The sequence below is a fragment of the Manis javanica genome, chromosome 5 (genome assembly GCF_040802235.1).
Source record: "Manis javanica isolate MJ-LG chromosome 5, MJ_LKY, whole genome shotgun sequence".
NCBI lineage: Eukaryota > Metazoa > Chordata > Mammalia > Pholidota > Manidae > Manis > Manis javanica.
Genome location: NC_133160.1, coordinates 88,524,429 through 88,546,795, shown reverse-complemented (window position 1 = coordinate 88,546,795; position 22,367 = coordinate 88,524,429). Strand labels below are relative to the sequence as shown.

The window sequence follows — 22,367 nt, the reverse complement described above, 5'->3', positions numbered from 1 at the left end:
TAAGTACATCAAAAGAAATATATTTGAAGATAATATTTCAAAATTAAAACAAACACTATTCTATAAAAATAGGGGGGAGAAATGCCACCAGTTAAACTGATCCATCTTTGATTAAAAAACACATTCTTACTTTAGTGTTGTTAAAATGTGCATCCTAGAATCAAAGAAACAAAGCACAAGTTATTTTATAATTTAACAACTTCCCAATTTTAACAGCACATTACTGTAATATCAGTTTAATGGGTAATTTAATTCTAATTATCATATTAAACTCAATGAGCGAGTTCAGGCAGTGTGAGTGTAGATGTACATAGTGGTCCACTTGGAAGAGAGTTTAGAGTACACACACACTCCAATGCTATCATTGCTACAGGAGAGGAAGCTAACAGTCCAGCCAGGTTTCACTGTCCCTGTGATAGTCTAGTCCACAGTTAAGCGCAAGCAGCAAGACCCTAAACAGAGAAGGCTGACATTCTCATCCAAATCTTTATTCTTTCTAGTCATAAGCTGGATCAAAGAATGAGGGACATGGTTCTACACCTATAAAGACTACCATTGAACTAAGATTATGCATTTCTACTCTAATTAAAAATAAAAAAATATATCAACTTATTTCATGTAATAAAAGTGCCCACCATTACTCCACTTCCTTACCTTTGGCCTTATTCATATGACATGACAAGAAAGAGAGTTCGTTTTATGAAAGACACAGAGTAAGCCTGGATCTTGAAGAATAAGGACCGTGACATGAAATTACCACACCTGCGTTAGGGTTGCAAAATGGAAAAAATGTACCACAGATTTCAGAGGTAACTTTTAAAACAGTGATGGTGGATTCAAACATCTAGAACAATGGATCTCTAAGTGTGGCCAGGGGACCACAGGGGATCCTGGGAACCTTTCAGAGGGTCTTTAAGTTCAAAACTGTTCTCATAGTAAAGCTAGAACTTGAGCCTTTTTCACTCCCACGCTGCATGACGTGTGATGGCAGCAACACTGTCAGCTAATGGAACAAGCACTTGAACGTTCTAGTGTGTTCCAGTTCTAACATACAGGTTCAGGGTATGAGGAGGTGTGTTTCCAGATAACTCAGTTTGTTCTCAGTACTTTCATTGTGCTTTTACTAGCTATCTGGTTATTCCAGCAACAATCTCTGTGGATTCATTGTTGTTCAAAAAATTCTTATTTTGAATCCCAAAGTGTTGCTTACAACCTACAGCTTCACAGTAATAACTTAAGTTATCAAATAAAAACAAGTGTTAACTTTAATTGAAACTCATGCTAGAGTTTATTTTATCTCATTCTAAAAGAAACTTTATAATATGCTTTTTCCTAATTTAAGATGAATTGTCCTGAAATGAGATTAGAAGACCAACCAACATTCTCAACCTACCACCACACTATCTACAACTAAACATGCTGAAAAAAAAAAAGAAACTGATAATACATCAAGAGAGTCTTCTGACTTACGGAAGGGAAGAAAGTGCTCCAAAAAAGAAAACAAATAAGAAATGAAATTATGATGAAAGCTGTATTTCCCTCGAATTTATAAATGTTAATAACTTATCTTCTTGTATCTAATGCAATGAAGCATTTTTAAAATAATATTTATGGTACCAGTTAAGTTGTAGTGTCATTTCGAGACAAATCATTCAAAATATAAAGAAAAAGGAGCTGTTTTAAACTTAGACATGAAAAGCTCTTTAACAGGCAAACACTGTTTATCATGCTGTAATATATTGCTTCACACTGCATTCTAATGTTTTTCAGTCTAGAAATGAAAAAGCCACTGGAAGAGCTTACAGAGTTGGTTATCGTGCTGCACTGCCTGGAGAAGCATGACTTTGTAGGTGACATGGCTGTGTGCCTACTGGGTGAAAGTCAGAAAAAGAAATCCCAGCACTGTCACTTGGCGATGCCACAGGGACTCATCCAGGTAGCAAGGCTGCACCATGAAGCCGAGTTGGTGTCTCATCTGCAGCATCATCCTTTGGCCTTACACGTGGGGGAATCTCCAGAATAATGGGTTTGCTGTTTTCCTTTTGCCTGTTCATTGGCACAATGAATCAGCAAAGAAGATGTTTTATATGTGAACCCTTGGCAACAAAATACAAGAAATGCTGAAATATTCAAAATACTGAATAACTTTTTTTTAAATTTCAAGGTCATCCTGCAACAACTGTGTTAACATCTGCTCCGTTAACAAAAGTAACTGGTGAGGAACACTGCAGGCACCTTAACAGCAATCAAGGCAGTAACTCCAAACTGTGCGGTAATCACTGTATGCACCCTCATGCATTAGCAGGAAAGAAAAGAAAGAAAAAAAAGCTAGTTTCACTTAAGAACGTCCTTGATAAAGCAGTAAAAATTATTAAGTCTATTAAGTCTCAACCTTGAGGACAAATCACTGTAATTGTCTGTGTAAAGAAATGATAAAATGGGAAATTCCCATAAAGCACCCTGCACAACGGATGTCTTGAGGAAAAGCATCTGGGCCACTGTTGTGCTGAAAGCTGAATTAGCCATCTGGTTCACTGAAACTTCATTTTAACTTGAAAGAACTGCCAGACAATCTATGGTTAGTCAGACTTGGCTCTTTGGCAGACATTTCCTTGACAATGAATAAAGTGACCCTTATCACTTCAAAGAAAATAAGCAGCAGTATTGTAGCCAATAATAAAACTCAAACTTACAAGTAAAACTTAGGATTTAAGAAAACCTGTACCCACTACCATGAGCTTAAGAGCTTCCCAATAAAGACTTTTCAGTGACATTAATGGTGACATTAACAAATGTGAATACAGTATTGTATAATGAAATGTTTCAACATTTGGAAACATTTGGAAATCTCAGAATAGCAACATTTTTCAAATAACCAATGCATTATATTATAATATCCCACATGGATAGAAGGTTCATTAAAGGTGCAACATAGACCAGTAGATTTTAATGTAACAGAGTACAAACACTTCATTGAATCGGCTTCAGATTCCACACCACAAGCAACCGTCAAGAAAACTACCACTTTGTAAATTCTGGTGTGGTACCGAAGAATATCTACAAGTATCTGAAAAGGCTATTAAAGTACTTCTCTCTTTTCCAACTACGTATCTGTGTAAAGTCAGACTCTTTCCATATGTTTCCACAAAAACAACATACTGCAAACTGAATGCAGAAACAGATGAGAGAATCCAGCTGTGTTCTATTAAACAAGACATTAAAGAGATTTGAAAACATATAAAACCATGTCATTCTCACTGATGTTATTTTGCAAATTTATTTTTCCTAAAATAACTCACATATTTTATGTCATGTCATGGATTTATTACTGTGATTTAAAATGAATCAATAAATATTTAATTATTAGTTTTAATATTTAGCCACATAAAGAAACACACTTCAAGATTCTCAATAAATTTTATGAATGTAAAGCAAACTTGGAATCCAAAAAAATTCTGAGAATCACTAATCTGGAAAATAGAATTCACTTACTTGTTTATAGCTATTGATGCTACAAATAGTACTAATGACAAAACACAATTTTTTTCTTTTCTGTGCAAGTTTTCTTCAAAAAGACAGCTATCCCTATCTCCCAACTTTTGAAATAACAATTTTATGACTTGGGTCAAAGCAATTCCTAACCACTGGACAGTGGCTCAGAGGTGAAGCAGTAATTACTAGCCACCTTTTCCTGTGGGCATTCTCTGACAGGTTAAAGGCTCATGGGTCTTAAGATTAGTGTCAGTAATTCTCCATGTCCTCTGGCAGTCTTGATAGGTAACATAAAAGCCTTCTTCTATTACAGGTATTTACTTTAGAGGAAATAGTGGGCTTTGAAAGATGTTTTTTGAAAAGATCCCTAAATGACACATATTTATATTCAGAGTAAACATATTATCTTCTTACAAGATCAAGAAATATTTTAAGCAGCCCAACTATATAAACTACTGAATTAAAAAAAAAGGTGAATCTAAGAACACATGTCAAGCAGTTTGAATTTTTAATTTCCAAACTTTTCTATTGATTGTTGAAGGTTCTAGAGACAGCTCTCTAGATTAAGTGTTTTAATTAGCTTCAGGATTTTTGAAAATAGAAGAATAAACTTACAAAGTACTGGAAACTGAATGCATTTTTCAGACAACAGTTAGGAATATTTTTATAGGGCTTGTGAGGTGTGTGACTTGTAAGTAAATTCTGTACTCAAATTTCTTTCTCTGGCAGACCAAGCAGGTGATGATATAATGAATCACTGATTCATAAACTGACTACTTCTCAGCTGTTTGTAATCAAACACTTACAAAGTTGTCATGGTCAGTGACTGCAATGGGGTATGGCGGGGACTCGATAATAAGGACAAAGGTAATAACCACATTGTTTTTTGTGTGAAACCTTCATAAGAGTGTATATCAATGATACCTTAATAAACAAAAAAAATTTCCCTTCTGTCCCCTGAAGAGCCCCCACCAGTAAGATGGTGAACTTCCGGCTTCTCTTCAGGGGTCCTCGGTTCCTGCCGGCGCCACCTGAACCCCAATCACCTCTCGCCCCCCTCCCAATCCCAGCACCTAGCCAACAGCCACCAGCCCCGTAGAAGTAACACCACAATCACCCCATGCCCCTTCCTATATAACCCAGCACCTTTCCCTAATAAAGAGGAACTCTCCAGTGAATTGCTGCTGTGTGTCGCTCCCTTCCTTTCATTGGTGCCGAAACCCAGGAGACGGGACACCCCAACTGGGCCCCGTCTTCCCCCCGACACCAGCAGTAGCTTGCCCTCGTCCTCTTTTTCCGGCGCTGACTCATCACACTCACCACTCCTCTCTGGCCTTTAGGTAAGTTTCCCCCCCCCCCGGGGTGGGCCACTCTTCCCAGAGCTATCGCAGTGCCATTGACCGTGATCGTCCGGCAAGGCCCTGACACTGGGGGATGAGGAGGGAACTCTCCCTGCCTCAGGCCTTCACGGCTGCAGCGGACCCTCAGGCCCCTCCTCCGACAGCCATAAATCCCCGCCTCAGGCCTTCACGGCTGCGGTGGACCCTCAGGCCCCTCCTCCAACAGCCATAAACGAGGTGACTCCTTTGCAGATGAGAACACTCCCTTTTTCCCCCCTCCTCCTTCTGTTCCATCTGCCGAAATCCATTCTGTCTGCCGAAAATTCCTAGTGCTAGGTACCTCGTGACTCCGGCACTCTGCCTTCTTAGGGAAGTCTGGGTGACGACCCACACTTCCTAAGAAATTCCGACTCGTATATGAGTTTCCACAGACCACCAAGGATCATCGGGGACACCCTTTGTCTCGTTGCGGTCTGCTCCCAGTCCAAGAATCTCCATTCGTCTTCCCCTGTTTGTCTCCTTCTCTGTCCTTTAGCCATGGGAGCCTCCTCATCCCTCCCTGAAAGTTCACCTCTTGAATGCCTGCTTAAGCATCTGGCTACCCCATCCCTGACGCCTGATATAAAACCAAAACTTCTCCGTAAATACTGCTCCCAAGATTGGCCGACATACCCCCTAGACAATCACAACCAATGGCCTGCAGGGGGAACTCTTGATCCTAACATCACTCGTGATCTTTTTAACTACTGCCAGCACCTGAAAAAATGGAAGGAGATTCCCTATATTGAAGCTTTTCGCCTCCTAGCTCAAAATCCCAGCCTCTGCACCACCTGCTCCCCGCCCCAAGTTCTCCTAGCCTGCAAGCCATCTCCCTCCCCTCCCCACACTCCCAGTCCCTCTTCAATTACCTTTGACACAGCTGACGAGCCTCCGCCATACAGGCTTCCCCCTTCGGCCCCTCCCACTCCTACAACCCTTCCACCTCCACCGCCTCCGCTGCCTCCACCCCCACAGAAGCCTCCCGTCCTCTCCCTCCCCCCTCTTCTCCTACAACAGCCCCTCCCCCTTCCTCTACCATCGCCGCCACTGCTGCCTCCACCCCCGCAGAAGCCTCCTGTCCTCTCCCTTCCCCCTCCTCTCCTCCCTCCACCACCATCTCCTCCCCCACCTCACCCCCTCCTCCTCCGGCCCCCTCACCTCCCCTCTCCCGCAGATCGAGCCTGAGCCTTTCAGCTCCCCTCTAACTAAGTTCCAGGAGCCTCCTCCATCTTTGCACCCTTAGGCTCAGTCTCGAGGGCCTCCCAAAATTATCGCATCTTTGCCCCCATCACCTGTTTCCCCCCCACAGACTGAGCCAGAACCCTTCAGTCCCCCTCAGACTAGGTCCCGAGGGTCTCCCAAAATTATGGCCCCCCTCCGGGAGGTAGCAAGATCCGAAGGCATCGTGCACATTCATATCCCTTTCTCCTTAGGAGATTAAGCCCAACTAGAGAAATGCCTAGGTTCCTTTTCCACTGATCCCATGACATACATCAGGGAGTTTCAATGGACCCTCCAGTCTTACAGCCTCACACATCATGACATTTTCATGCTCCTGGCCAATACTCTCCTCCCTGAAGAGTATAGACGAGTTTGGGACTTCGCCCAAACACACACTACCGAAACCCACAGGACTGACCCCACCTATCCCCCTGGCCCCACTCCTGTCCCCGAACAAGACCCACACTGGGATTATAACACCGCCGTGGGTCTCCACTCTCGAGATATTTTTGCCTCCTGCTTAATAGCAGGTCTGAAAAAGGCAGCTCGTAAAGTAGTCAATTTTCAAAAGCTCCAAGACATAATTCAAAAGAGAGATGAAATCCCCTCCGAGTTCTTAGACAGACTCACTCAAGCTCTATTACAGTATAACAGCCTGGACCCAGAAACACCTGAAGGAAGACATGTCCTTATGACATACTTCCTAGCTCAAAGTTACCCCGACATTAAAGCTAAACTCAAAAAGTTAGAACAGGGCCCCGCTACCCCACAGACTGAGATCCTAACAGTGGCCTTTAAAGTTTTCCTTAACCAGGAGGAGGAGAAAGAACGCTGTAAACAAAAGGCTGATCAGGCCAATTTCCAAATGTTGGCCCAGCTGATAAAACCACAACCTGGGCGCCCCTCTACAAACAAGCCCCACCCAGGAGCTTGTTTCAAGTGTGGAAAAGAGGGATATTGGTCAAGGGCGTGCCCCTCCCCCAGATCTCCTACCACCCCATGCCCCAGATGCCACAAAATGGGCCACTGGGGTTCTGATTGCCCAACCACCCAAAGGGGAGGCTGGACGAACAACCCCCATCCTAAGCCCGCCGTAGTGGGGCTGGCAGAAGAAGATTGACAGGGCCCAGGGGCTTCTCACCCAACCATTTCCATCACTAAACAGGAGCCCAGGGTTACTTTAATAGTAGACGGTTGCCCCATCTCCTTCCTCCTAGATGCAGGAGCCACATTCTTAGTCTTGCGAGAATACTGGGGCCCTACCACGCCTGCCATTACTCCTACAGTCGGGGTAGGAGGAAAAGAGATTTTCCCATTAAAAACCGCCCCCCTCTTATGCACAATCCAAGACAATCCCATACCTTTCTCTCACTCCTTCCTGGTTATGCCCCAGTGTCCCATTCCTTTACTAGGACGGGACATCCTTTCTCTCCTCCATGTTTCTATAACTATATCCACTCCCACAGCCCCCAGTGCTCCCTTTCTGATGGCCCTCATAGCCGATGACCCCCCTCTACCCAATGAAAGCTCCAGTTCCGCCCTCATACACCCTGTAAATCCCAAAGTTTGGGACATTACAAGCCCCTCCATGGCCCTATGTCCCCCTGCCTCTATCAAATTACGTGACCCCTCTCAGTATATCTGTCTGGCCCAATACCCCCTAACCACTTCAGCCCTCATAGGCCTCCAACCCATCATTCAAGATCTCTTAAACAAAAATTACCTCAGACCCACTCACTCCCCATTTAATACCCCATATTAACTGTTAAAAAAACCAACGGATCTTTCCGCCTTGTCCAAGACCTTTGCCTCATCAACATGGCCATTGTCCCTATCCACCCTTAGTTCCAAATCCATACACTCCTTTATCGCAGATCCCTGCCTCGGCATCCCACTTCTCAGTCCTAGATCTCAAGGATGCATTCTTTTCTATCCCTCTGGACCCCTCCTCCCAAGATTTTTTCACCTTCACCTGGACGGACGCATGCACGAGACATTCTGAACAACTTACTTGGACAGTTTTGCCACAAGGCTTCCAAGATAGTCCCCATATTTTTGGACAAGTCCTAGCTCAGGACCTCAAACAGTTTCATCATGATCACTCCGAGTACACTTTATTGCAATATGCAGACGATCTTCTACTCTGCAGTCCCTCGTGGGAACAGTCTCAACTTGACACTGCCTCTCTACTTATCCTTCTAGCTTCCAGAGGTTACCGGGTATCCCCCATCAAAGCTCAAATCTCTTCCCCTTCTGTCACTTACCTTGGATTCCTTCTGTCTCAACAAAGAAAGTCCATTAGCTTAGACAGAAAATGACTCCTCTCTGACCTGCCCGTTCCCAAAACCAAGACAGAAATTCTTTCCTTTCTAGGCCTGGCTGGGTATTTTAGAGCGTGGATCCCTAACTTCTCCCTATTGGCAAGCCACCTATACGACCTCAGCAAGGGCCCCCCTGAAGAACCATTATCATCCTCAGCCCAACACTCCTTCATTAAGCTCCATCAAGCCCTTGTGGAAACTCCAGCTCTCCATCTCCCTGATTTGTCGAAACCCTTCTCATTATACATTCATGAGAGGTCCAGTCAAGCTCTAGGAGTCCTAGGCCAATATTATGGCCCATCCTTTGCCCCAGTAGCTTATCTCTCCAGGATATTAGATCCCACAGTTCGGGGATGGGCCCCCTGCCTACGGGCATTAGCCACTGGGCAGCTCTTGCAGAAAGAAGCTCATAAACTAACATTTGGGGTGCCCCTTACCATTCTGTCCCCACATCACCTAAAAGATCTCTTAACCTACAAAAGTTTACAGACTCTCCCTCCCTCCAGACTCCTGACCTTACTGTCCTCCTTCCTCCAAAATCCAGACATTTCTTTCCTCCCCTGCCAGCCCCTGAATCCGGCCACTCTTCTTCCTCTACCCTACTCTCCTCATACTCCCTCGCATGATTGCCTAGAAGCCCTTCACAACTTCCTTCCGTGCCACTTCACGATCTCTGAAGGAGCCCTCTCACACTCCGACCTCATCTGGTTTACTGATGGGTCCTCCTTTAAACATGAGGGCACCCACTACGCAGGATACGCAGTAGTCTCCCTCGAAGATGTCATTGAGGCACGAGCCCTACCCCCTGGTACAACCAATCATCCGGCTGAACTCATTGCAGCCACCAGAGCTTGCACTCTGGCCCAGGACACGTCTCTCACATTGTACACTGACTCCAAGTACGTATTCCACATTCTCTTGTCTCACGCAGCAGTATGGAAAGAACGAGGCCTCCTCACCACAAAAGGAAATTCCATAACTAATTCAGCCTTAATTACTAAACTTCTAGAGGCTTCACAACTTCCACACCGACTAGGCATAGTCCACTGCAAATCACATAAAAAGGATAACTCCCCCATTGCAAGAGGTAACAACAAAGCTGACAGAGTAGCCCGGTCAGTTGCCCTATTAGAAGACACACCAGACAACAATCCATCTGCCCTTGCGGTTTTAGCCTTATCACAAGACACCCTCTGTTCCCAGGACAAAGAGTCTCTCTTCCGCCTCTTACATGATCTGTTCCATCCCAGCCCCCAATCCTTGATCCATTTTTTACAATCTTTTTTTTCTCTCTCTCCTGAAGACAAAACCCTACTTAACCAAATCACCTGCAGGTGCACCATCTGCCAACGCACTAACCCTAATACCCCCCTCAAGGCCTGACCCTTCCCAGCTCATCAAGGAAGGGGTAATGTCCCCGCCGCAGATTGGCAAATAGACTTCACTAACATGCCCCCTGTACGGCGTACCAGATACCTACTCGTGTTAGTAGATACATTTTCAGGATGGGTCGAAGCTTTCCCCACCACTAACAAATGAGTGTCTGCAGGTGCCTCTATCCTCCTCACCCAGATCTTTCCTAGGTTCGGGATGCCCACTTCCCTCCAATCAGATAACGGCCCTGAGTTCACTGCCCAAATTATCCAGAACCTCTCCAAGTCGCTCTCGCTCCCCTGGCATTTACATTGCCCTTATCGACCACAAGCTTTGGGAAAAGTAGAAAGAGCCAATAGGACTCTAAAGGACATCCTGACCAAACTATCTCTAGAACTACACCTTGACTGGGTTTGCTTACTTCCCTTAGCTCTACTCCGCATTCAGGCCCTCCCAAAGTAACCTTCCTTCTTGTCACCCTTTGAGATCATGTACGGCCGCCTGATTCTACCCCCGGGGCTCCCTTCCCACAAAGGACCAATTCCTCCCAATATGGCCCTTCCACTACTCTCTCTCCTCTGCACTGAATTGTGGAAATATCAGGATTGGCTCCTTCCTGATCCATCCGCCTCCCAAAATCCTCCTGTCTTACAGCCCGGCCAACTAGTGTTTTATAAGCCGGCAGAGGATTGGCCCTCTCTCACCCCAAAATGGGAAGGTCCACACCCAGTTATTCTCTGCACCCCCTCGGCCACCAAGCTCTCACTGCCTGATAACTCTGTCACCCCTTGGATTCATATCTCCAGGTTGAAACCAAATACCCAGGACCCACCTTCTCTGGACACCCAAGACCCATCAGTCACAATCCAGAGTCCTTCGGATACAGCCCAAGATGCTGTCTACTCTACCACGCCTCATCCCTCTGATTCCTTGAAACTCCACATCTCCAATTCACCCTCTTTGCCATCCATACCCGAATCATGACTTTTTCCTCCTTTACCGCTCTCTCGCTTTTTTTCCTCATTCCTGTTGTCTTCCCCGCCACCCCAGCCTCCTTTGTATGGTGATTCAAAGTCAGACAGACTTACACACAGGATCAAACAAAAGTTACTGCCCTCATTGCCACATCAGACTGTCCTCTGAAAAGCTGCTCTGAGCCTTTATACCTCCACTTTCCTCCCTCCACCAAAGTGTTCACTAACAGCTACCTTTATTCTCCCTACCTCTGCTTCCTCTATGACCAAAGACAAGCCTATTGCAGGCGATGGCAAGACACCTACAGGGGATGTCCCTACTGGTCTTGCACCATTCACTATATGGGTAACTTCCAGTACCCACAGTATTACTCCTCCAACCGTTTCATGAAATATCCCAATGGCTCATTCTCCTTATCAATCCCAGATCCCTGGGACTCTCAATGGGCTGCCGGAGTCACAACCTCAGTTTACTATGGGGGGTCCTTGACCCCCCACGGTACCCTTCATACCTCTCGAGAGTATGTTCCCTCTCACTCCCAGATCTCTCAAGTTGCATCAGATATCGGACATTCCGAAAAAGTCATTATCCAAACTCTTGATGGCACCTCTTCATCTTCTTATTCCTCCTACTCTTGGTCACAGCTCATTCAAGACACCACCATCTTTCTCAACCACACCCTCAACACTGCCAGTTGTTTCTTATGCACATCACTACAGCGCCCACTGCTGGCCGCTGTGCCCCTTAATATTTCCAACTACTCCTTCCATGCAGAAGGACAACCCCTCCGCCCCCTGGCAGACATACCCCTATGGGAACCAGAATACGCAGATAATCTCACCATCCACCACTGTGTAGGCCCAACTCCACCCCCCCCCCTCCAGCGCTCTTCACTGCCTCTCTATCTACACCCCTACCTCCGGCTCTAAGACTTTTACGCAACCAGGACACTTCTTTTGGTGTAATGGCAGTCTTTTCAACTCACTGCCTCCCAACTCCGATACACCCTGTATTCTTGTCACCCTAATCCCACAGCTTACACTTTACAGCATGGCAGAATTTCTTGAGCTCCAACCTCCCTTGCCCTTGCGCACAAAAAGGGTTGCTTTCCTTCCCATCATGGTCGGTATCTCTTTGACCACCTCAGCCATTGGGGCAGGGTTTTCGGGAGGAGCCTTGGGTCACTCTCTATGGGCAGTTAGAGATCTCAACACCAAACTTGAGGGAGCCCTGACATCCACTGCCGATTCCCTAGCCTCTCTCCAAAGACAGGTCACTTCGCTAGCTAAAGTCACCCTTCAAAACCGGCGGGCCGTAGATCTGCTTACAGCCAACAAGGGCGGCACCTGCGTCTTCCTCCGGGAAGAGTGCTGCTTTTACATCAACGAATCCGGCATTATAGAAACTGACATTACCAAACTCACCGACCTTGCCTCCAGCCTCCACTCTGCTTCCAATTCCAACCCATTCTCTTCAATACTAACAAACCCCCTCCTTACCTGGCTCTGGCCCATTGCAGGCCCCATAATAATCATTTTTCTCGCCTGTCTCTTCTTACCCTGTATAATAAAGTTCATCAAATCCCAAGTCGGAAAAATCTCTAATCAAGCTTTCAACCAGTTTTTACTCAGGAACTACCAGCTTCTGGCCACAGAAGATCCCTCACCCTCACATAACCTCCTCACCACACACTGAGATGGATCCCTCTCTCCGCTGGAAACTGTTCCTGGAAACAATGGCCACAGACGCCTGGCTCCTGACACCCATATCCTCTTGGCACCATTGTAATCAATAGGTCCTCGACCTATGGTTACAGGGAACCTTCATTGATTTCCAACCTGAAGAAGTCCACATCTACTCATCCTTACTGTGGGGAGTCCTATCAACCCTTTCCTCCCAATCCTCAAGCCCTCACTCCCTTCTCCACCCCCATTCAGCAGGAAGCAGTCAGAGAGAAAGCAACGTCCACAACCCCATAGAGGAGAAAGGGGGGAATGAAGGGCCCCCACCAGTAAGATGGCGAACTTCTGGCTTCTCTTCAGGGTCCTCGGTTCCCGCTGGCGCCACCTGAAGCCCAATCACCTCTCGCTCCCCTCCCAATCCCAACACCTAGCCAATAGCCACCAGCCCCATAGAAGTAACACCACAATCACCCCATGTCCCTTCCTATATAACCCAGCACCTTTCCCTAATAAAGCGGATTTCTCTGGTGAATTGCTGCTGTGTGTCACTCCTTTCCTTTTATCCCCCAGTTAAGAACTGGGAATTAAGTAAGAAGTTATTGTTGGCAGAGCCAAGATGGTAGCGTAAGTAGGGTAGCAGAAATCTCCTCCCAAAACCATATATATTTTTGAAAATACAACTATTCCTAAAAGAGAGACTAGAAGATACAGTACAACAGTCAGGCTACATCTACATCTGCAAGAACTCAGCACCTCACAAAGGGGGTAAGACACAAGCTGCGGCCGGTGGGACCCGAGTGCTACCCCCACCCCACCACACTGGTAGGAGGAAAGGAGTCGGAGCAGGGAGGGAGAGGGAGCCCAGGACTGCTAAATACACAGCTTTAGTCATCCAAACTGGGAGCACAGACACACAGTGCATGGTGTGCTGGATGTTAGGGAAATGGAACAATAAAACCTGCAAGCGGGTCCCCACAGCTGACTTCCCTGGGAAAAAAGAAAAGCGAGAGCTTTTTGAAAGGCTTAAAGGGACAGGGGCCTCACAGCTGGATGGAGCCATCGTGGCACACTGAGCTGAGCTGCTGGGAATGCCGGGGAACTCCAGGCACCCAAACCCCCTGGATGGGAATGCAGCTCGGAAACCCCTCATGGCGATAAACAGCTTCCCATCCATTACCCCTCTGGCGTGGCCTCACCACAGCAGAGGAGCAGCCTGAGAACAGCTGTGCCCAAAGCAAACGCCCAGAGTCCCCTCTGCAGCCACCCAGGCCAGACTCAGAGGCCCTGCTGGGGCGAGGCAGTCCAGTACATACAGAGGAAGCCGGGACATGGCACAAAGGGTCACCATTCTCGCAGAACAGCACACCTGGTGCACCTGCAACTCCCCGTGGGGCTCTGGGCTGCCAGAACGTCTACCCCGCTTGCAGCAGCCCAGGAAATAAAACCAGAAGCTGAGCCTGTGTGCAGGTAACTAGCACAGGCAGTGGAGAAGGGCAAGGCGACCAGCAAGCACAAAGGGACTTTTTTCTACCAGCTGACACACACGTCAACTGCCTACAACTACCTCAATCACCATGAAAAGGCAGAAGAATTTGATATAGTCCAGAATTACGCAAACAACATCCAAGACGGAGCCTGGGGACATAGATTTAACCAATCTTCCTGAAAAAGAATTCAAAATAAAGGTCAGAACCATGTTGATGGACCTGCAGAGAAATATGCAAGAGCTACAGGATCAAGTTAGGAGGGAGAATACAGAAATAAAACAATTTCTGGAAGGACTTAAGAGCAGACTGGATGAGGTGCAAGAGGCTGTTAATGGAATAGAAATCAGAGAACAGGAATACAGAGAAGCTGACACAGGGAGAGATAAAAGGATCTCCAAGAATGAAGGAATATAAAGAGAACCGTGTGACCAATCCAAATGGAACAATATTCGCATTATAGGGGTACCAAAAGAAGAAGAGAGAGAAAAAGGGATAGAAAGTGTATTTGAAGAAACAATTGCTGAAAACTTACCCAAACTGGGGGAGGAAATAGTCTCTCAGACCATGGAAGCCCACAGATCTCCCAACACAAGGGACCCAAGGAGAACAACACCAAGACACATAATCATTAAAATGGCAAAGATCAAGGACAAGGACAGAATATTAAAGGCAGGAAGAGGCAGAAAAAAGGTCACCTACAAAGGAAAACACATCAGGCTATCATAAGACTTCTCAACAGAAACCTTACAGGCCAGAAGAGAATGGCATGATATATTTAATGCAATGAAACAGAATGGCTTTGAACCAAGGATACAGTGTCCAGCACAATTATCATTTAAGTAAGAAGGAGGAATTAAACAAATCCCAGACAAGTAAAATTACGGGAAGTTGCCTTCAACAAACCACCCCTACAGAATATTTTAAAGGGATTTCACTAGATGGAAGCACTTCTAAGGATAAATAAATGTCACCAGGGAAAATAAAATCACACCAAAGAAAGCAGACAAACCAAATACTAACTAAAGGAAAAAAAATAAAGTCAACTATTCACAAAAGCAGTCAAAGGAAACACAAAACAGTACAGAATAAAATACCAAACATGTAAAGAATGGAGGAGGATGAATAAGAAGGGAGAGAAACAAAGAATCATCAGACTGTGTTTATAATAGCTTAATAAGAGAGTTAAGTTAGATGGTTAGATAGGAAAGAAGCTACCCTTGAACCTTTGGCCACCACAAATCTAAATCCTGCAATGGCAATAAGTACATATCTTTCAATAATCACCCTAAATGTAAAAGGACTGAATGCGCCAATCACAAGACATTGAATAATAGAAAGGATAAAAAAGCAAGACCCATCTATTTGATGCTTACAAGAGACCCACTTCAAACCCAAAGACATACACAGACTAAAAGTCAAGGGATGGAAAAAGATAGGGAGAAAAAAACAGATGTTGCAGTACTTGTATCAGACAAAATAGACTTCAAAACAAGAAAGTAACAAGAGATAAAGAAGGACATTACATAACGATAAAGGGGTCAGTCCAACAAGAGGATATAACCATTATAAATATATATGAACCCAATAAAGGAGACCAACATATGTGAAACAAATACTAAGAGAATAAAAGGAGGAAATATAATGCAATACATTTGTTCTAGGAGACTACAACACAAAAACTCACTCCAAAGGACAGATCCACCAGACAGAAAATATATATGCACCCAAACAGGAGAACCAACACATGAGAAACAAATACTAACAGAATTAAAGGAGGAAATAGAATGCAATGCATTCATCTTAGGAGACTTCAACACACCACTCACTCCAAAGGACAGATTCATCAGACAGAAAATAAGTAAGGACACAGAGGCACTGAAAAACACACTAGAACAGATGGATTTAACAGACATCTACAGAACTCTACACCCAAAAGCAGCAGAATACACATTCTTCTCAAGTGCACATGGAACATTCTCCAGAATAGACCACATACTAGGCCACAAAAAGAGACACAGTAAACTCAAAAAGATTGAAATTTTACCAACTAACTTCTCAAACCACAAAGGTATAAAACTAGAAATAAATTGTACAAAGAAAGCAAAAAGGCTCACAAACACATGGAGGCTTAACAACATGCTCCTAAATAATCAATGGATCAATTACCAAATTAAAATTGAGATCAAACAATATACAGAGACAAATAAAAACAAAAGCACAATGCCACAACTTCTGTGGGATGCAGCGAAGGCAGTTCTAAGAGGAAAGTATATAGCAATCCAGGCCTATTTAAAGAAGGAAGAACAATCCCTAAAGAATAGTCTAAAGTCACAATTATTGAAATTGGAAAAAGAACAAATAAGGCCAAGTCAGCAGAGGAGAGACATAATAAAGACCAGAGAAGAAATAAATAAAATGGAGAAAAGTAAAACACTAAAAAATCAATGAAACCAAGAGCAGTTTGAGTAAATAAACAAAATAGATAAGCCTCTAGTCAGACTTATTAAGAAAAAAGGGAACCAACACACATCAACAGAATCAGAAATGAGAAAGGAAAAATCAAGACAGACCCCACAGAAATACAAAGAATCATTAGAGAATACAATGAGAATCCATATGCTAAAAAGATAGAAATCCTAGAAGAAATGGACAACTTAATAGAAAAATACAACCTTCCAAGACTGACCAAGGAAGAAACAGAAAGTCTAAACACACCAATTACCCGCAACGAAATTGAATCGGTAAACAAAAAACTACCCAAGAACAAAAGCCACAGGCCAGATGGAGTCACCGCTGAATTTTATCAGACATATAGAGAACACCTAATATCCATTCACCTTAAAGTTTTACAAAAAATAGAAGAGGAGGGAATACTTCCAAACTTTTTCCATGAAGCCAGCATCACTCTAACAGCAAAACCAGGCAAAGACACCACTAAAAAAGAAAATTACAGACCAATATCCCTGATGAACATAGATGCAAAAATACTAAACAAAATATTAGCAAACAGAATTCAAAAATACATAAAAAGGATCATACAGGAGCCAAGATGGCGGCGTGAGTAGAGCAGTGGAAATCTCCTCCCAAAAACACATAGAGCTATGAAAATATAACAAAGAAAAATCTTCCTAAAATAGAGACCACAGGACACAGGACAACATCCAGACCACATCCACACCTGCAAGAACCCAGCGCCTTGTGAAGGGGGGCTCCACCATTTTGGAGGAACAGCCCCAGCCAGGCCAAGCCCACAGCAACAGCGGAGATAAACCCCAAAGCAACTGGGCAGGAAGCAGAAGCCCTGTCTGCGCACAGCTGCCCAGCACAAGCCACTAGAGGTCGCTATTCTCCCAGGAAAAGGCTACAAACCAACAAGAAGGGAAGCTCTTCCAGCGGTCACTTGTACCAGCTCTGCAAACTATCTCTATCACCATGAAAAGGCAAAACTACAGGCAGACAAAGATCACAGAGACAACACCTGAGAAGGAGACAGACCTAACTAGTCCTCCTGAAAAAGAATTCAAAATAAAAATCATGAACATGCTGACAGAGATGCAGAAAAAAATGCAAGAGCAATGGGATGAGATGCAGAGAAAAATGCAAGAGCAGTGGGATGAGATGCAGAGAAAAATGCAAGAGCAGTGGGATGAAGTCCGGAAGGAGATCACAGATGTCAGGAAAGAGATCACAGAAGTGAAACAATCCCTGGAAGGATTTATAAGCAGAATGGATAAGATGCAAGAGGCCATTGAAGGAATAGAAGCCAGAGAACAGGAACGTATAGAAGCTGACATAGAGAGAGATAAAAGGATCTCCAGGAATGAAACAACACTAAGAGAAATATGTGACCAATACAAAAGGAAAAACATTCGTATTATAGGGATACCAGAAGAGGAAGAAAGAGGAAAAGGGATAGAAAGGGTCTTTGAAGAAATAATTGCTGAAAACTTCCCCAAACTGGGGGAGGAAATAATCGAACAGACCATGGAATTATACAGAACCCCCAACAGAAAGGATCCAAGGAGGACAACACCAAGACACATAATAATTAAAATGGCAAGGATCAAGGACAAGGAAAGAGTTTTAAAGGCAGCTAGAGAGAAAAAGGTCACCTATAAAGGAAAACCAATCAGGCTAACATCAGACTTCTCAACAGAAACCCTACAGGCCAGAAGAGAATGGCATGATATACTTAATGCAATGAAACAGAAGGGCCTTGAACCAAGGATACTGTATCCAGCACGACTATCATTTAAATATGATGGTGGGATCAAACAATTCCCAGACAAGCAAAAGCTGAGGGAATTTGCTTCCCACAAACCACCTCTACAGGGCATCCTACAGGGACTGCTCTAGATGGGAGCACCCCTAAAAAGAGCACAGAACAAAACACACAACATATGAAGAAGGGAGGAGGAGGAATAAGAAGGGAGAGAAGAAAAGACTCTCCAGACAGTGTATATAACAGCTCAATAAGCGAGCTAAGTTAGGCAGTAAGATACTAAAGAAGCTAACCTTGAACCTTTGGTAACCACGAATCTAAAGCCTGCAATGGCAATAAGTACATATCTTTCAATAGTCACCCTAAATGTAAATGGACTTAATGCACCAATCAAAAGACATAGAGTAATAGAATGGATAAAAAAGCAAGACCCATCTATATGCTGCTTACAAGAAACTCACCTTAAACCCAAAGATAAGCATAGACTAAAAGTCAAGGGATGGAAAAACATATTTCAGGCAAACAACAGTGAGAAGAAAGCAGGGGTTGCAGTACTAATATCAGACAAAATAGACTTCAAAACAAAGAAAGTAACAAGAGATAAAGAAGGACACTACATAATGATAAAGGGCTCAGTCCAACAAGAGGATATAACCATTCTAAATATATATGCACCCAATACAGGAGCACCAGCATATGTGAAGCAAATACTAACAGAACTAAAGAGGGAAATAGACTGCAATGCATTCATTGTAGGAGACTTCAACACACCACTCACCCCAAAGGATAGATCCACCGGGCAGAAAATAAGTAAAGACACACAGGCACTGAACAACACACTAGAACAGATGGACCTAATAGACATCTATAGAACTCTACATCCAAAAGCAACAGGATATACATTCTTCTCAAGTGCACATGGAACATTCTCCAGAATAGACCACATACTAGCTCACAAAAAGAGCCTCAGTAAATTCCACAATATTGAAATTCTACCAACCAATTTTTCAGACCACAAAGGTATGAAAGTAGAAATAAATTCTACAAAGAAAACAAAAAGGCTCACAAACACATGGAGGCTTAACAACATGCTACTAAATAATCAATGGATCAATGAACAAATCAAAATAGAGATCAAGGAATATATAGAAACAAATGACAACAACAACACTAAGCCCCAACTTCTGTGGGATGCAGCGAAAGCAGTCTTAAGAGGAAAGTATATAGCAATCCAGGCACACTTGAAGAAGGAAGAACAATCCCAAATGAATAGTCTAACATCACAATTATTAAAACTGGAAAAAGAAGAACAAATGAGGCCTAAAGTCAGCAGAAGGAGGGACATAATAAAGATCAGAGAAGAAATAAACAAAATTGAGAAGAATAAAACAATAGCAAAAATCAACGAAACCAAGAGCTGGTTCTTTGAGAAAATAAACAAAATAGATAAGCCTCTAGCCCAACTTATTAAGAGAAAAAGAGAGTCAACACAAATCAACATAATCAGAAATGAGAATGGAAAAATCACGACAGACTCCACAGAAATACAAAGAATTATTAAAGACTACTATGAAAACCTATATGCCAACAAGCTGGAAAACCTAGAAGAAATGGACAACTTCCTAGAAAAATACAACCTCCCAAGACTGACCAAGGAAGAAACACAAAAGTTAAACAAACCAATTACAAGCAAAGAAATTGAAACAGTAATCAAAAAACTACCCAAGAACAAAACCCCGGGGCCGGATGGATTTACCTCGGAATTTTATCAGACACACAGAGAAGACATAATACCCATTCTCCTTAAAGTGTTCCACAAAATAGAAGAAGAGGGAATACTCCCAAACTCATTCTATGAAGCCAACATCACCCTAATACCAAAACCAGGAAAAGACCCCACCAAAAAAGAAAATTACAGACCAATATCCCTGATGAATGTAGATGCAAAAATACTCAATAAAATATTAGCAAACAGAATTCAACAGTATATCAAAAGGATCATACACCATGACCAAGTGGGGTTCATCCCAGGGATGCAAGGATGGTACAACATTCGAAAATCCATCAACATCATCCACCACATCAACAAAAAGAAAGACAAAAACCACATGATCATCTCCATAGATGCTGAAAAAGCATTTGACAAAATTCAACATCCATTCATGATAAAAACTCTCAGCAAAATGGGAATAGAGGGCAAGTACCTCAACATAATAAAGGCCATATATGATAAACCCACAGCCAGCATTATACTGAACAGCGAGAAGCTGAAAGCATTTCCACTGAGATCGGGAACCAGACAGGGATGCCCACTCTCCCCACTGTTATTTAACATAGTACTGGAGGTCCTAGCCACGGCAATCAGACAAAACAAAGAAATACAAGGAATCCAGATTGGTAAAGAAGAAGTTAAACTGTCACTATTTGCAGATGATATGATACTGTACATAAAAAACCCTAAAGACTCCACTCCAAAACTACTAGAACTGATATCGGAATACAGCAAAGTTGCAGGATACAAAATCAACACACAGAAATCTGTAGCTTTCCTATACACTAACAACGAATCAATAGAAAGAGAAATCAGGAAAACAATTCCATTCACCATTGCATCAAAAAGAATAAAATACCTAGGAATAAACCTAACCAAGGAAGTGAAAGACTTATACTCTGAAAACTACAAGTCACTCTTAAGAGAAATTAAAGGGGACACTAATAAATGGAAACTCATCCCATGCTCATGGCTAGGAAGAATTAATATCGTCAAAATGGCCATCCTGCCCAAAGCAATATACAGATTTGATGCAATCCCTCTCAAATTACCAGCAACATTCTTCAATGAATTGGAACAAATAATTCAAAAATTCATATGGAAACACCAAAGACCCCGAATAGCCAAAGCAATCCTGAAAAAGAAGAATAAAGTAGGGGGGATCTCACTCCCCAACTTCAAGCTCTACTACAAAGCCATAGTAATCAAGACAATTTGGTACTGGCACAAGAACAGAGCCACAGACCAGTGGAACAGATTAGAGACCCCAGAAATTAACCCAAACATATATGGTCAATTAATATTTGATAAAGGAGCCATGGACATACAATGGCAAAATGACAGTCTCTTCAACAGATGGTGCTGGCAAAACTGGACAGCTACATGTAGGAGAATGAAACTGGACCATTGTCTAACCCCATATACAAAGGTAAACTCAAAATGGATCAAAGACCTGAATGTAAGTCACGAAACCATTAAACTCTTGGAAAAAAACATAGGCAAAAACCTCTTAGACATAAACATGAGTGATCTCTTCTTGAACATATCTCCCCGGGCAAGGAAAACAACAGCAAAAATGAGCAAGTGGGACTACATTAAGCTGAAAAGCTTCTGTACAGCGAAAGACACCATCAATAGAATAAAAAGGAACCCTACAGTATGGGAGAATATATTTGAAAATGACAGATCTGATAAAGGCTTGACGTCCAGAATATATAAAGAGCTCACACGCCTCAACAAACAAAAAACAAATAACCCAATTAAAAAATGGGCAGAGGAACTGAACAGACAGTTCTCCAAAAAAGAAATACAGATGGCCAAGAGACACATGAAAAGATGCTCCACATCGCAAATTATCAGAGAAATGCAAATTAAAACTACAATGAGGTATCACCTCACACCAGTAAGGATAGCTGCCATCCAAAAGACAAACAACAACAAATGTTGGCGAGGCTGTGGAGAAAGGGGAACCCTCCTACACTGCTGGTGGGAATGTAAATTAGTTCAACCATTGTGGAAAGCAGTATGGAGGTGCATCAAAATGCTCAAAACAGACCTACCATTTGACCCAGGAATTCCACTCCTAGGAATTTACCCTAAGAACGCAGCAATCAAGTTTGAGAAAGACAGATGCACTCCTATGTTTATCGCAGCACTATTTACAATAGCCAAGAATTGGAAGCAACCTAAATGTCCATCTGTAGATGAATGGATAAAGAAGATGTGGTACATATACACAATGGAATACTACTCAGCCATAAGAAGTGGAAAAATCCAACCATTTGCAGCAACATGGATGGAGCTGGAGAGTATTATGCTCAGTGAAATAAGCCAAGCGGAGAAAGAGAAATACCAAATGATTTCACTCATCTGAGGAGTATAGGAACAAAGGAAAAACTGAAGGAACAAAACAGCAGCAGAATTACAGAACCCAAAAATGGAC

General features: G+C 43.4%; 1 protein-coding gene across 1 annotated transcript in view; it reads right to left on the bottom strand.

The window, feature by feature from the left end:
• MANBA (mannosidase beta) overlaps window positions 1-22,367 on the bottom strand; it is a 152,858-nt gene that overhangs the window by 46,873 nt on the left and 83,618 nt on the right. The gene's annotated exons all lie outside the window — the stretch shown is intronic.